The sequence below is a fragment of the Sander lucioperca genome, chromosome 4, assembly GCF_008315115.2.
Source record: "Sander lucioperca isolate FBNREF2018 chromosome 4, SLUC_FBN_1.2, whole genome shotgun sequence".
Lineage (NCBI taxonomy): Eukaryota > Metazoa > Chordata > Actinopteri > Perciformes > Percidae > Sander > Sander lucioperca.
Genome location: NC_050176.1, coordinates 41,063,409 through 41,075,908, shown reverse-complemented (window position 1 = coordinate 41,075,908; position 12,500 = coordinate 41,063,409). Strand labels below are relative to the sequence as shown.

At 47.2% G+C, this 12,500-nt stretch overlaps 1 pseudogene; it reads left to right on the top strand.

The window, feature by feature from the left end:
• LOC116048142 overlaps nucleotides 1–12,500 on the top strand; it is a 568,688-nt pseudogene that overhangs the window by 182,190 nt on the left and 373,998 nt on the right.

Below are 12,500 nucleotides of genomic sequence, written 5' to 3'. Positions count from 1 at the left end.
GCGTTATATATGTGTCACATTCCTGAGCGAGTAATTGTATGTTTTGAGCACAGAGAACTATATTTTGCAAGCGCATTACATTGCATTTTGAACAGAAATGTACACTCGCAAAAAATAATTCAGTTTGATTAAACAAAAACCTATTTCGTGCACAATAAATGTATTTGCATGCTTTCTCTGCTCGCAGGTAGACGCTGCTGCGCTCCGGTCATGTCTCCCTCGCTCTCAACCTCTTCTCTCTACGTGCTCAACTCTAGACACGCTCCCTCAGATTTTCACAGCGTTACAAGTGTGCCACAAAACCAACCAATCGCTGAATCAAAATGTCAATTCTGATTGGCTGTTCGTCTCCAATTAGATCGCAAGTAGCAGGAAAGACATCTACAGGGAAACAGTCTTTGACGCAACACCTGCCGTGATGCCCCAGCAAGGGGTATCTCTGCTGTAGCCAGTGGGTACTTGGAAAGATTGTGGAGTAGCTTAACTAATTAAAATAATTGAATTATGATTGATTTAAAACAATATATCAGCTAAAACAGCTCAACACATATGTTTAAACATATAGCGAAGTAATCAATGGTAGAAATACACAGCTAAAAGTGGCCTACTGACTTAACAGTTGAAATGATTAGCTAAAAGTAATGGATGAATTTTGAAACATTAACCACACTTCAAGTAAGAGGCCTAGCTAGCTAGTAGAATTTCTGACCAAACCAACCTAAATGTTTACAGTTCAATTGCATGAAAATGTAAGAATATTCACTTTAATATGATAAATAGTGTGAATACATTGGGAATTGATAGGGCGGGGTATGTGAGTTTATATGACAGGGCTGTGGGGGAACCTCAGACCAGAAGGGTTGGAAAGCACTGATCTACAGTATTTTATATTATTGACCGACCTATTAAGCGCTGCGTCGAAAGTAGGCAAGGTTGGAACCCAAATGCAGTTAAAGAGTTTTATTTATGACAGGCAACACTTACTGGGAGCAATAATCCAGAAAACAAGGAAATCCACGACAGGGAATGCAGAACCAAAAACAGAACGCACAGCAAAAAGACGAGACGATCCGACAAGGGACAAGGGAAAACAGAGAGGCTAAATACAAAAGGTAATGAGGGAACGAGAGGCAGGTGACACAACAGGTGGAACAAATCAAAAAAGGCGGGAAACAAACAAAGACAGGAAGAAAGCTAGACAAGACAAGGGAGACAAGACCGACTACAAAATAAAACAGGAAACCAAGCAAAACAGAGAAACAAGACTACACAATAAAACAGAACAAAATACCAAAACCCTGACAGTACCCCCCCCCCCCAAGGGACAGATCCCAGATGTCCCAAAAACAAAACAGGCAGAAACAACCCAGGGAGGGCGGAGGGGGCCCGGAGGAGGGACGACCCCAGAAACAAAATAAATCAACCCCCGAAGGGCGAAGGAGAGTCCAGGGAAGGCAGAAGGCCACTGGGGACCAGGGAACAGAGAGTCACTGGGGTACAGGGAACAGAGAGTCACTGGCGGCAAGTGCCCTGGGGCACAGGGAACAAAGAGAGGCCTCGGCAATAGGGGGCAGAGAGGCCTCGGCAACAGGGGGCAGAGAGCAGCAACGAAGGCAGAAGCCTTCAGGCGGCCGAACAGGTTGGCGAAGGTAGAGTCCCTCAGGCGGCCAAGCAGGACGGCGAGGACTCCGAGGCGGCCGTCGACGAGGGTAAAACCCCTCTGGAGGGCAGCGGCGAAGACCAATCCCCTCAGGAGGCCGTCCGCGACGGCGAAACCCATCAGAAGGCCGGCGGCGAAGGCGAATCCCTTCTGAAGACTGGCGGCGAAGGCGAATCCCTTCTGAAGACTGGCGGCGAAGGTGAATCCCTTCTGGTGGCCAGGCAGGCTCAGCAGATGAAGGGGCAGCTGGGCTGAAGACAGACGACGGGTCAGCTGGGCTGGAGACAGGCGACGGGTCAGCTGGGCCAGTGTCTGCCAACAAGGCAACAGGATCAGTAACAGACAAGGCAACAGGATCAGGAGTCGGCAACTCCGCCGACAGGGTAACTGGAGCATTAGTCGGCCGGACCACCGACAAAACACGGGGAGCAGGAGTCGGCCGAACCGCCGACAAAACACGGGGAGCAGGAGTCGGCCGGACTGCCGACAAGACACGAGGGGCAGGAGTCGGCCTGACCGCCGACAGGACACGAGGGGCAGGAGTTGGCTTGACCGCCGACAGGACACGAGGGGCAGGAGTCGGCCTGACCGCCGACAGGACACGAGGGGCCGGAGTCGGCCTGACCGCCACAGGCAAAGTCTCATGGGGGCAGAACAAAGGCAAAGTCACTAGGGAGGTCTCTGGGACTCCAGAGACCAACAAAGCCTCAGGGGCAGTCTCTGGGACGCCGGAGACCGGCAAGGCCTCTGGCTTGCCCGTAGACGTGGACTCTGGGAGAGCTGTCGACGTAGACTCTGGGAGAGTGGTCATCGAAGACTCTGGACGACTGGAAGACTCTAGCAGAGCGGTCATCGAAGAGTCTGGACGACTGGAAGACTCTAGCAGAGCGGTCATCGGAGACTCTGGACGACTGGAGGACTCTAGCAGAGCGGTCATCGGAGACTCTGGACGACTGGAAGACTCTAGCAGAGCGGTCATCGGAGACTCTGGACGGCTGCACGTCAGCGGCGGTTCTGGGCGGCTGCACGTCAGCGGCGGTTCTGGAAGGCTGCACGTCTGCGGAGGTTCTGGAAGGCTGCACGTCAGCGGAGGTTCTGGAAGGCTGCACGTCAGCGGAGGTTCTGGAGGGCTGCTAACCAGCCGGGGATCAAGGGAGCTGCTAGCCAGCCAGGGATCTGTGAGGCTGCTAGCCAGCCAGGAATCAGGGAAGATGCTAGCCAGCCGAAGCTCGGGGCGGCTGCTAACCAGCCGGGATTCTGGGAAGCTGCTAGCCAGCCGGGAATCAGGAAAGCTGCTAGACAGCTGGGGATAAGGAAGGCTGCTAGTCAGCCGGGAATTTGGAGGACTGCTAGCCAGCCGGGGATCAGGAAGGCTGCTAGCCAGCCGGGGATCCAGGATCAAGGACAACCTGGGGACACTAGGGAACTCGGAAACATTAGGAAACTCGGGAACTCTAGGAAACTCGGGAACACTAGGAAGCTCGGGGAAGCTAGGAAGGCTGCTAGCAAGCCTGGGATCTGGGAGAGTGCTAACTAGCCTGGACTCAGGAGGGCTGCTAGCTAGCTTGGGCTCAAGGGGGCTGCTAGCCAGCCGGGGCTCAAGAAGGCTGCTAACTAGCCTGGATTCAGAAGAGCTGCTAACTAGCCTGGGCTCAGGAAGGCTACTAGCTAGCCGGGGCTCAGAGAGGCTGCTAGCTAGCCTTGTTTCAGGGGGGTTGCTAGCTAGCCTGAATTTAGGGGGCCTGCTAGCTAGCCTGGACTCAGGAAGGCTACTAGCTAGCCGGGACTCAAGAAAGTTGCTAGCTAGCCTGGATTCAGGGGGTTTGCTAGCTAGCCTGGATTTAGGAAGGTTACTAGCTAGCCGGAGCTCAGGGAGGTTGCTAGCTAGCTTGAATTCAGGAGAGCTGCACGTCAGCCCGGAGTCAGGAGAGCTGCACGTCCACCCGGAATCAGGAGAGCTGCACGTCAACCCGGAGTCTGGAGAGCTGCACGCCAACCCTGAGTCAGGAGAGCTGCACGCCAGCCCCAAGTCAGGAGAGCTGCACGCCAGCCCGGAGTCAGGAGAGCTGCACGCCAGCCCGGAGTCAGGAACAATGGTGAACTCGGACTCGGGAACACTGGTAGCCTCAGGAACAGTAACTCTGGTCCGCACGGACTCAGGACTGCTGGAAAGCATGAGCTCACATCCGCTGGACAGCACGGGCTCTGGGCCAATGGACCGCACAGGCTCTGGGCCAATGGACCGCACAGGCTCTGAACCGCTGAACAGCACGGGCTCAGGTCCACTGCACAGCACCGGCTCAGGTCCGCTGCACAGCACCGGCTCAGGTCCGCTGCACAGCACCGGCTCAGGTCCGCTGCACAGTACAGGCTCAGGTCCGCTGCACAGCACGGGCTCAGGTCCGCTGAACAGCACGGGCTCAGATCCGCTGCACAGTTCCGGCTCAGGTCCGCTGAACAGCACAGGCTCAGGTCCGCTGCACAGCACGGGCTCAGGTCCGCTGAACAGCACGGGCTCAGGTCCGCTGAACAGTTCCGGCTCAGGTCCGCTGCACAGTTCCGGCTCAGGTCCGCTGCACAGCACAGGCTCAGGTCCGCTGAACAGCACAGGCTCGGGTCCGCTGCACAGCACCGGTTCGGGTCCGCTGCACAGCACCGGTTCGGGTCCGCTGCACAGCACGGGCTCGGGTCCGCTGCACAGCACCGGCTCGGGTCCGCTGGACAGCACGGGCTCGGGGCCGCTGGACAGCACGGGCTCGGGGCCGCTGGACAGCACAGGAACACTGGAAAGCTTGGCAGCACAGGAAAGTTCAGGAACACAGGTCAGCTCAGGCTCAGAAACACAGGTCAGCTCAGGCTCAGGAACACAGGTCAGCTCAGGCTCAGGAACACAGGTCAGCTCAGGCTCAGGAACACAGGTCAGTTCAGGCTCAGGAACACAGGTCAGCTCAGGCTCAGAAACACAGGTCAGTTCAGGCTCAGGAACACAGGTCAGCTCAGGCTCAGAAACACAGGTCAGCTCTGGCTCAGAAACACAGGTCAGCTCAGGCTCAGGAACACAGGTCATCTGAGGCCCTGGAGGAAAAACAGGCCTGGTGACAGGGAGGCCGAATTCCCTCGCCGTAGCCTGCCAGCGCATATCCATGAGGTGCCTAGCAAAGGCAGGATCCTCCTCATGGAGCCCATGAAAAAATTTCAACAAAAATTCTCCCACTGAGTCCATGGGGTGAAAAAGAGGCACAAACTCCATAACTGCTGGGTCCATATATTGGTCGGATCGTACTATCAAGCGCTGCGTCGAAAGTAGGCAAGGTTGGAACCCAAATGCAGTTAAAGAGTTTTATTTATGACAGGCAACACTTACTGGGAGCAATAATCCAGAAAACAAGGAAATCCACGACAGGGAATGCAGAACCAAAAACAGAACGCACAGCAAAAAGACGAGACGATCCGACAAGGGACAAGGGAAAACAGAGAGGCTAAATACAAAAGGTAATGAGGGAACGAGAGGCAGGTGACACAACAGGTGGAACAAATCAAAAAAGGCGGGAAACAAACAAAGACAGGAAGAAAGCTAGACAAGACAAGGGAGACAAGACCGACTACAAAATAAAACAGGAAACCAAGCAAAACAGAGAAACAAGACTACACAATAAAACAGAACAAAATACCAAAACCCTGACACGACCGGTATATTACAGACATGCCTTAATAGTTGTGTTAATCACAATACCGTTGTTTGAATTACATATCTCTGTGTGACTAACGTCATCCTTCACAAGCAGTCTAACATTAGCCCAGCATGGATAAAGTCCAGCTATGCATCCAACGTATTCATCCGAACACACCTAAAATGTCACAATCCAGCCACTTGTAAGAAGTTTGTAATACTGGTTACATAGTTATCGTGTTTTATTAACCTTAATTCTGTTTGCCAAGGCTATATTTTATTGGCTTGCAAAGTAGCTATCCGTTGCTAACGCTAACGTTAGCTAGCTAATGTATGTCAAAAAGCAGTAGCTAACTAATGTTACTGCCAAGATATGGTTTCATTGTAAGACGGTGTAAACACATGACAACACTTGACGAGTCTTACAACACCTCTCTGGTCTCTAGTGAAATCATATCTTGGCAGTAGTTAGCTAACGTTTCTGCTTTTTGAGATAAATTAGCGTTAGCAACGGATAGCTCCTTCGCAAGCTAATATAGCAACATAATTCAGGTTAATAAAATACGGTAATGTAACCAAAGTATTAAAAACTACTTAGCTACATGTGGCTATAGTGTGACAGGTCTACTGCTGTTCAGTCTCGCATTGCGAGACCTAGCTAACTTAGCTAGTTACAGTGCTGCGAGGCCTGTTCAGAGGACATGGCGGCTGCAGTCTCTTATATACAGTCTATCCGTGGATTTCCACAGGATGCAGAACCTCTGCGGACCGGCTCCGCTGCTGAACGGCTGCGTGCTCCGCCGTCCGTCAATACCCACCAGGTCCGGATTAGTTGCGTAACGGCTGCGGCCAGCCGACCACGAGATCTCGCGAATTCACATATGTACGCGCGATATAACAGGATGTAGTTTCTATAAACAGAACCACAAAACCAACAACAGTTAGTTTCCATCCAGAGGAGTAGAGGGGAAACTACTCTGAGCTGTGTTTTCAAGGTGTAGTGCAGGGATATGCAATATGACCTGCCGTGAGCACGGTGTATTTTATTTTGAAAATTACCCGGATGTTTTATTTTGTTTCTGTGCCCGACTTCCTGTCTGAATTGTGTTGAATTGCTGCGGAGCTCTCCGCCGTCCGTCAAAAATAGAAGCTCTGGTATCTGCTCCAGAGGGCTGCGGACTGACAGAATTGGGACGGAGTAGGGACGCAGACGTTCTGCAGTCAGTGGAAATACACACATTGACTTTAATGGAAACCTAATGACTCCGTCGACGTTCCGGAGACGTTCCGCATCCAGTGGAAATTGCCGGTACGGCTGCAGTGTGTGAGCTAGCTAGATTGCTTGTGAAGGATGAGTCAAACTAACGTTAAACACAATAAGTCAAAGAAAACAACGGCATTATAGTACACATAAATATTAAGACATTTCTGTGATATAAGTCAATAATACAAAATACTGACCGAAATGTGTTTTAATCCAGTAACATTAGTCGAACAGCTCCACTGTAGTCAGTATTTGCTGTACCAACAGGTGTTAACTGAAAAAGACTGTTCCTCCTAGATTTTTGTTTCCTGCTACTTGCGATCTAATTGGAGACGAACAGCCAATCAGAATTGACCTTTTGATTCAGCGATTGGTTGGTTTTGTGGCACACTTGTAACGCTGTGAAAATCTGAGGGAGCGTGTCTAGAGTTGAGCGCGTAGAGAGAAGAGGTTGAGAGCGAGGGAGACATGACCGGAGCATTAATTAATTAACATTAATTGTGCACGAAATAGGTTTTTGTTTAATCAAACTGAATTATTTTTTGCGAGTGTACATTTCTGTTCAAAATGCAATGTAATGCGCTTGCAAAATATAGTTCTCTGTGCTCAAAACATACAATTACTCGCTCAGGAATGTGACACATATATAACGCCATAGAGGGTCAGGTCTTTTTATATTTTGCTGAGGGGAGGGTCATCCAACATTTTTTAGTCTGGGTGGGGGGGGTCACCCAACTTTTTTATTCATGAAAAGAGCAAAATTTCAAAGTGGCTTGTTTGGTGCATATTTATCCATGTAGCTCTCAGTCTCGCCCCCCTAGCAGATGGTCTGACCGCATACGTGGAGTTTTCTGGGGGGGCAGGAGGAGCACTGCCCCCTGGTGGCTCAAACAGGTAATTGCATTGTTTAAAAAATGAGTGGAATAATTACATCTGGCATGACCAGATATTTTTTAAATATCTTAAATAACACAAAACAACTAAATGGTGGTAGGTAATACATCAGATTTCATATACTGCTTTAGTAAAAAAATATTACCTGGCTGACGATGGGAGCAGCAGGACGCAAAAAACGAAAGTTACTGTTGCACTAGTCTGGACATCTTGCCGTGCCAACCTTGCAATAAAGGTTTCCTAAATGCCATGTATATAAATGTGATGTCAGCTTACTAATTGATTGCGGGTTTTGTGTAGATTTGGACTTTTATATGTTTATTCCACTTTGTTTAAACGGCGAAGTGGAGAGGCCTCGTTCACCTGCAGGACCGTTTAAAACTGCTTTCAAAAACGTGCACCGAAGTCTTCCACAAGTTAGGAAAACACTGTACATGTATGTATATATGTATGTATGTATGTATGTATGTATGTATGTATGTATGTATGTATGTATATATGTATGTATATATGTATGTATGTATGTATATATGTATGTATGTATGTATGTATATATGTATGTATGTATGTATGTATGTATGTATATATGTATGTATGTATGTATGTATGTATATATGTATGTATGTATGTATATATGTATGTATGTATGTATGTATGTATATATGTATGTATGTATATATGTATGTATGTATGTATATATGTATGTATGTATGTATGTATATATGTATGTATGTATGTATGTATGTATGTATATATGTATGTATGTATGTATATATGTATATATGTATGTATGTATGTATATATATATGTATGTATGTATGTATGTATATATGTATGTATGTATATATGTATGTATATATGTATGTATGTATGTATGTATGTATATATGTATGTATGTATGTATATATGTATGTATGTATGTATGTATGTATGTATGTATGTATGTATGTATGTATGTATGTATGTATATATGTATATATGTAGGTATATATGTATGTATGTATGTATGTATGTATGTATGCTCATATATAGCCTGGTCTACATTAAGGCAACATCTACATACTTGTTTAATTTATTACAGCAAAGGAATGCAGAAAGTTAAGTTGGTCACAATCAAGCATATATAATAAATATGAAATAATTTAGTTTAGGCTATGCCTTGGTGCCTCTCTCTCTCTCTCTCTCTCTCTCTCTCTCTCTCTCTCTCCCTGTCTCTCTCTGTCTCTCCCTGTCTCTGTCTCTCTCTCTCCCTGTCTCTCTCTCTGTCTCTGTCTGTCTGTCTGTCTCTCTCTCTGTCTCTCTCTCTCTCTCTCTGTCTGTCTGTCTCTCTGTCTCTCTCTCTCTCTCTGAGTGAATGGCAGATTGAGTGTGGAGAGCGTGGATTGTGCTGATTTGTTTCAGCGTTTGTGAGTTTATCTTACTCTTTTTTTTCTCTTTTTTTGTGTGTATGTGTTTATTTCTTATTATTAGTTAGTGGTGTGTTTAGAGTTTTGGTGGGTTGGTGGTGGTGTAACTGGTGGCGTGTCTTTTGTTTGGCACAATGCCAGTGGCGGAAGCCGCTGCGGCTGAGTTTGAGAAGCTGACTCGGCATCATGCTATCAAACTCAGCCCAGTTGTACAATGTTCTGGGGAGGGGGCAGGTTTAGCGGTGGGAGAGGTGGTTGGGTTCAGCAGCATTAAGTCTGCTTCCCGTATGAACGGAGCGATCGTGATCTTCCTGGACAGTACCGCTAAAGTAAGCGAGGTGGTGGAGAACGGTGTAGTGATCCAAGACACTTTCACTCCCGTTCTCCCGCTGGTCAGTCCAGCCATAAGAGTAAAGGGCCATTCACATTGTACTCGGCATGCGCTGCGCTCGCCGCTAGGTTGTCCTATTCCCAACTATATTTGTTGTGCTTGTCGCCGGGCTCAGCGCAAATTTACGTCATACATGCGCCAATATTTGAATGCACGTCACGTCTGCGTCCGGTGTTTACATCAGACGTGCAGCAGGCTACATGCGACATTGTGGATACACAGTAGTGATTTGGTGGAGACGATGTTTCTGTCTTTGAAACAAAAGAACGCCTTGGCCTTGCCCTGGTTGTGAGGAGAAGACGGAGGAGGGCAGCAGGAAGAAGGGTGTGGGTGCACCAGACCCTCAGGTCCAGAGAGCAGTTGGGGGAATTCTGGCTGGTGAAGGAGCTCCGCTTTCACTGTGACCGGTTCCAGGGGTACTTTAGGCTCAACAGGGAGCAATTTGACAGTCTGCTGATGAGAGTCGGGCCTACGATGCAACAACATTCCCAAAGCCCATTTCTACAACGGAGCGTCTGGCTGTTTGTCTCCCTGACGTTTGGCTCCAGACCAGACAGTATGGAAAAGTACTTCCAAGTCTGCCCCTGCACCACTTTTCTGTCTCCTCTCCTTTATGTTCCTGTCCCTTAGGTTCTTACACTCCTCCTCTAAATAGATGAAGACGTGTGGATTATTTTCATTTCTAAATAAAATGTTGCATTTCAACACTATGTGTCATTGCATGTTTATATACTTAAGAGGTCTGCAGTCATTTCAGTTGGGTATAATAAAGCTAAGATATGAGCCTACATTCATACATGCATCATTCATTCTCTGGAAAACACTGTTTAATGCATATGTGCAATTAATTCCTCCAAAACTGGAGCTTACACACTTGGAAATGGGTAGTTATTCTGTGTAAAGGCCATATACCTACCTGTATACCTATATGTGAACTTCAATGAAAATGAACATGACTTGTGTCAATCAGTCCAAACATATTTTACATCATATAAACATACAAATACAATATTATTATTGTGTAATAACAACCGAGTGTAAATTGTAATTTCCCCATTGGGGATCAATAAAGAGTATAAATTATAATTTTTTTTATAAAAAATACAAATATATCCTACAAATACCTGTATGGAGCTGTATAATCAACTAGGTATTTGGTTTTGGCAGCTCACAACAGTAGGCTACAGTTCTTCTCAGTTGCTTTGGCGTATTTCTCAGATCAGAGATGACAATAATGTGTAACATTGTCACATAGGGAATAGTTCTCCCTTTCCTGTGCATAGTTCATTAGACTATACTTCCAGAGTGAACTGTTAAATATGGACAACAACACAAAGCAGACAGTCAGTTTGATTCATTGTTACTTGCTTTGGACACAAACAAAAGATTTCCAGCAAGATACACAATTTTTCAGGTCAGTCACTATGCGGTTGAGTTTACACCAATTGTTTTAAGAAATGCACTCACTGTTGTGCAAATGCAAATTATGATTTGACAAATGCACCAAAGTAACTGAGAAAAAAATGTAACATAGGATTGTATTTCAGTGGAGACATATATGTTGATTTCACATAGCTAAAACCAACCTGAATGATTTAAATTAAGAGGCTACAATAACCTACACAGCTGCCATGCTTATTATTGTGAAATATGCTTCCACAGCATAGTTTTGCGTCCGAGGTCTCTGTACGAGCTCAAAGTTGTGTCGTAGTCTATACAGCTCTGGGAGATCGCTGACGGCCAACATCAACCTCTCGTCCATGTTCCGTTTGTGGATCCACGTGTGTTCGGTGTTTACTTTTTTTTCTTTTTATTGAGACACGTCACAGCGCACCGCGGCCGCTCTTGAGCATGCCGCGGTCAAAGTTGAACCATGTTGAACTTTGACTGCGGCACGCGCAAGAGCGGCCAGCCGCAAAATGCCGCTTGCGCTGCGCTTTGCTCAGCGCAGCGGCAGACCAGTTCTTTTGCGCGCATGCCATTGACAATAATGGGTTTCATAGCGCAGCGCTGCCGTTTGCGCGTACAATGTGAATGGCCCTTGAGGGGGGCGGAGCGGCGGCCGTCTGCGGCGCCCGCCGCGGGCGCTGCCACTGCCGGTGGTTGATGAAGATGTGCCGGCGGGTGCTCCGGTGGTCGCGATTCCTCTTTTTGATTGATGGCCCCTCCACTTCAGGTGTTGAGGAAATTAGTACACAAAAACAGATAACCCTAACCCAAAGTAAAACAAATGAGTGTGTGAACACAGTAGAGGTGAATGAAAACGTGTCAGTGAGTATGGATCTGCTGGTAGAAGACGAGGATATGGATGATGAGGAAGGGCTGAAAATTGCGCAGAAGAGAAAATGTATTGATTCTGTGCCAAAAAACTCAAAAGCTAAGAAAACGAGTAAAGTACTAACCACTCCACCAGAGTCAGAAAGTGACTTCAGTATGACTCAGGAGGACCAGCTGATTACTCATCAGACTCCTTATCTGCCGGCAGATATTAAAGAGTTTCTGGAGAGCACTAAGGGAGCCAGGCTGCCCATAGTAGAGGAGCACTTCCCTGATCTCAGGCTGTTCATCCAGTCAGCTCGGCCTCTCACCAGAAAGGCTGGTGAAGAAGTGCTCACAGAGCAGGAAATCTACCGTCTAAGGAAACTTATTGTTAAAGTAAAAGCACAACTCAACACCGATGATGATGAATGTTAAACATGTGTATTTTCTTTATTTACTGTCATGTTTATCTGCTGTTGTTTTCTCTCTCTCTCTCCATCTATGTGTGATTTTAACATTGGGACTTTAAACATAAATGGAGCCAGAGCTGATTTTAAAAGAGCTGCTCTTTTTAAGCTCATGGAGATAAGGAAGTTAGATGTGATGTTTTTACAGGAAACCCACAGCACCACAGACATTGAATGTGACTGGAGGAGGGCTTTTAATGGGGGGGTGATTTTAAGCCACAAGTCCAGTCTGAGTGGGGGGGTGGGGGTGTTATTTGCCAGGAGTTTTTAACCTGTTTCTGTTGATGTGGATGAGATTCTGCCTGGTGTGTTGTTGAAGGTTACAGCTCAATATGAAAAGGTGAAGTTAGTGTTTTTAAATGTCTACGCACCAACCAATGGGGTGGGTAGGGTAGCATTTTTAAACATTTTATCTGATGCCATTGGAGCTTGTAGTGATGATTGTATGTTTTTAGGGGGGGATTTTAAGTGTACGGTGGATCCAACCCT